The following is a 4,510-nucleotide window of genomic DNA, read 5'->3' as shown; positions in this document are numbered from 1 at the left end:
TGTGTATTTTATAAATGCGAATATGAGAGCGTTACCTGATATACCAAACTTTGGCATGTTGACCGAGTTGTTTACCTTGGTTGTACTCAAAATTGGCAGCACTAAAATGAAGGCTGCGTCAATGTTAGACAGTGCAAGGCCGGCATTGATGGCTTTGCCTCCCTAGTCCGTCCATGCATCCTGCAGAGGTCACTCAGGAAAAAGCAATATATGATATGTAATTGCAACACGAAGACCATTCCTTACATTATTCCTATTCCCAACCCTTTGGCAAACCCTGCTTTGATTCCCTGCTTCTTGGTACATTTCACAGCATCTGAATAGGATTGAAATTCTTTTTTCTCTCCAAAAAAAGAGTGCAATGTCCTCATTTGTGCCACGATGCCTAACCCTGCGCATCGATCTCTGTTGTGTCGGCGAATCGTCTGCTCTTGATGGCGACTCTCATTATCCCTGTTGCACGCTTGACCATACACTTCCCCGCCAAGCTGTTGCTCCTCTTTCTGGATGTGATTTTAAAGAGCCTGCAAATAACTCAGCTGCGGTCGAGTTCTTGCCAACTATTGCAGCCGTAGCCGTTTTTGCTGAAGCCCATGATGAGGACGCAATTATAAACACCTTCCTTGAATCCCTGATGGAGCCTGTACATCAAACAAATGGGGTCAACCTTGCTACCACACTTCAACGCAGAACTTGATGCACAAGCTGTTAAAGAAGATGAACTCAGTCTGACCTGCTCTGCTGCAACAAGCCAAATCTTGCTGGTTTTCCCCTTTTGACAACCGATGCTCAATTTTGGCTCCTGCATGAAGATGTTCCTGATGCCATGCATGTAATCAAAGATGAAGCCACTCCAGCAAATGATGTTAATGACCCACATCTTGAAATTGAGTAGCCTGCACCTGCTGAAGAATCCACTTTAATCCCTAAATTTGCGTCGGCATTATCCCTGGTTGTAGACGATGGCCTACAAGGTTCCCATATCTTGGTAGACTTCTTGGGCCTGATCATCCCAACTATTTGTGAGGCAAATATGATGCATCATCTCTCCTTGTAGATGCTTTCATTTGCTGCCTTGTGAAGGCCATACAACTTTTTTGGTCAGTGCAATGCCTAAAACCCTACAAGCCTTTGATGGCCCTGAACCCTAAGCATTTTGAACCTACCGCACTCCATGTTGCTGATTCTTACAATGTCGTTGTCCAATCAACTCAGGCAACACTTGATGGGCCAAATCAATTACTAGACAAGCCTCAAGATCACTGTTGACCTCTCATGCCATGCACAAATGTTGAAGCTGCAGTCGAGGCAACCAAAGTGGCTGACAATACTGAGGATGGAAACCTCCATGCTGAGCAACCTGATCCTGCTAAAGAAAAAGAATTCGATCCCATCAAGGCCTTTACTACCGATGTTGAGGAGTCAATTGCTGGTCTCTGTCCAGCCCATACTCTTGCCCATGCGCCCCAAGGATATGTTTCTTTTTCTTGCAACTGTAGGCCAGCCCAAGAAGGCACTGAGTCTCCCCACTTGAGGACCCATTTTCCCATGTGGAAGAAGGAACTCTTGGCCCATCTTGTCCTGAACATCTGGCGCATACAAACCTTTCAAATTCAAGTGCAAGAGAAGAACACACCAAGGTAATGACACACACAAAACTTTTGGCATCCCTGGGCTAACCTGAGCCTTATAATGGCCATTACTTACAATCTTCTCATGCTACCCAAGCTTTGTATCAAGATCCTATGCAAACTGCCGCAATTGCCACTGGCACTGACCTTCAAGTTGTCGTGCCCTTTGCCCCCTGGAGAGATGGACAAATCAAGTACACATATGAATTAACGAAGCCAACCAGCCCTGCTTTTGGAGATGATGGCTAGTCTCACGGTTTCCGTCTCCTAGTACCCACCTTCAGCTTGAGCACTCCAGCCTTGCTCACAATCTTCCGAGCGGTTGTCTTATCTGATGCTAGTGTTCCTATAAATGAAGTCCAACATGCAACCAGTGCAGCACATCTTGATGTCCCACAGGAACCAGCAACCCTATTCTTCGCAAACTTTAACCATGATGCTGTCCTTGTTTTGATCTCACCAGCTGTCTCGATAGCTATTTTCATTTCACAGCTGGATGTTCTAGAAGCTTATGATGCTAAAACAACATGCAAATATTGTTGCCGATGTTCTTACAATCGATGCTCATCCACATGCCACTTTGTTGGGATTACATCTCATCGATGTGAGGATCCTTCCAGTAATCCAAACCCACAAAGTTCAGCAAATGTCTTCACCATGCTCAATCACTTGGACTACTACCTTATCTTCTTCACCAAAAGCCAATCTGAAGCAAAATCTTCAGCAAATGTTTTCGGTTGAAGGAAGAAAGTCATTCACCTCAACATACAGGTGAAGGACTTGATTCTTGAGCCAGAATCAAGATGAAACCACCAGCCTGCATCCACCAGCCTGCCTAGATAGCTTCTGGAAGGCCATTGCTGGCCGCAGCACAAAGGCACCTGCATTTCAGAGCTCTCAGGTCTCCCAATTTCTTCTCCTTCTACCTCTATCATAGAGGAGCAAGAAGAAGCCTCTCTCTCTCTCTCTCTCTCTCTCTCTCTCTCTCTCTCTCTCTCTCTCTCTCTCTCTCTCTCTCTCTCTCTCTCTCTCTCTCTCTCTCTCTCTCTCTCTCTCTCTCTCTCTCAGACAAACACACACACACACACACGCTCACACAGACGATAATAGATTGTGGTACCAGAGGGTTTGCATAGTCCGAATTGAGAGCAGTGTGTCTTAGCAGCACAAAAACCTTCATGTGTGTTATACAGTATAGGCATGCTTGCTTGGGACGCACCCATCATGGCGGTATTTTTGGCCGCAGAGCTTCTTGAAATTTTGCGCAGGCATACCCAAAGATGAGATAGACAATTTAGGCTGGGTTCACACTGAAGCGGGCAGCAATCACACTCCAAAATATGTGTTTCCAGTCAGAAAAGCTTTGGAATGCACCGTCCATTGGTTCACACAGGAGTGGAAGAACCCATTTTGATAGGTTCATCCGCCGCCCATTGTGAACACTCAAGGCCGGCGGAAATCGACACTAAAGTGTCTCTTTTCAGAAAGTTATAAGGTTATTAAAATTAAAAAAGATGATTTGGATCTTCCAGTAAGGATTTGTCTACAGACGTGGAGGGTGGAAGCGTTTTGTGGGGGGGGGGGGGGGGGGGGGGGGGTTCGAAAAAAAGAGATATGTAAAAGGAGCTTGAGCACAAGGCTAATTTGCAATAAGTGGAACTACACAAAAGCAGCAGTGACGGTACACATGATAGAAGAAGTGAATGCCGCAGTTGAGATGATGACAAAAGTCAAGAAAGTGATAATGATGGAGATTTGAGTACACATGATTACAATTGCAACAGAAGAACTCACGATGATATTGTTAGTTACAAACTGCTGGAAAAAAATGTTATGCTTAGCACAGCCTTGGTTGATGCGTATGGAAAATGTGATAGGGCCAAGAAACTCTGATCTGTTTTCAACAAATGCAAAGCGAGCGCATTTCTCCACCACCTATGATTGCATCTTGAAGGTATGTGTCAATTTGGAAGACGTTGAAATGGGCAAAAGAACTCACGATGATATTGTTGGTCGAGATGGGAGAAATCCTAGCTCTTAATCAAAAGGGCATCAACAAAGGGGAACTTGAGCTGTAGAATTTTACAAGTAATGGAACATGGCTACTTTGTGCAACTTGGAGGCTTTCGTGATCAAAAGGAAAGGATTGTACCTGGGTCGCAAATTGCCACACGTATGATTACTAATACAAAAGATGTTGTGAAGAGAGATCAAGAAATACCCATTAAGGTTGTTTCTAGTCATTGCTATAGAGATACAGGGTATACTCAGTCATAATGCAACCTAGCACTAAGCAAAAGCATTAGAAAAAAAATTTTATCCAGCAAAAGGATGGTTGGCAGGACATATGGACCATTAAACATATGGCTAAGTCATTTCTTTGGATAATAAAGGTAGACTCAGCCATCATGAAGCCTAGGACTAAACAAAATAAGTGGCCCCCCTAGACTCCATCCTTCCCCGAATGATATCACACAATGAAAAAAAGACACACTTATGTTGGGTCATATTTCTCGTTGCTAGTTGTGTCAACACCTATAGATGCTAGATGGAGAGAAACAACTCTCTTATTTACAAGATGATTGGCTCTCCAAGAATTTGAAAATTTAAGTAGCAAGACATTTAAGTAACAAACTTCACCTCAAAATATATACACACACTTGTCACTAATTTATGGCTCCTTTCGAACTTCTTATGGCTCAATAATGGTAAAGCCATACGCAAGTCTAAAAAGACTCCATTATTAAGTCCAAAGCTCCCGAGGTGTGCACCATATCCCACATAGTGGGCTCAACAAAACCAATAATAGATCCAATTCCACTTACCCTAATATAATTAACAACATCAACCATTTATAGGCTACTTAGGGACCTCTCTTC

At 43.7% G+C, this 4,510-nt stretch overlaps 1 pseudogene; it reads left to right on the top strand.

Moving 5' to 3' along the window:
- Window positions 1-361: 361 nt before the first annotated feature.
- LOC147455109 (uncharacterized) lies at window positions 362-2,304 on the top strand (annotated as a pseudogene).
- The last annotated feature ends 2,206 nt before the right edge of the window (window positions 2,305-4,510 follow it).

This window comes from Adiantum capillus-veneris, chromosome 6 (assembly GCF_014529385.1).
Source record: "Adiantum capillus-veneris isolate H3 chromosome 6, ASM1452938v2, whole genome shotgun sequence".
Lineage (NCBI taxonomy): Eukaryota > Viridiplantae > Streptophyta > Polypodiopsida > Polypodiales > Pteridaceae > Adiantum > Adiantum capillus-veneris.
This window is presented reverse-complemented; position numbering and strand designations above follow the sequence as displayed.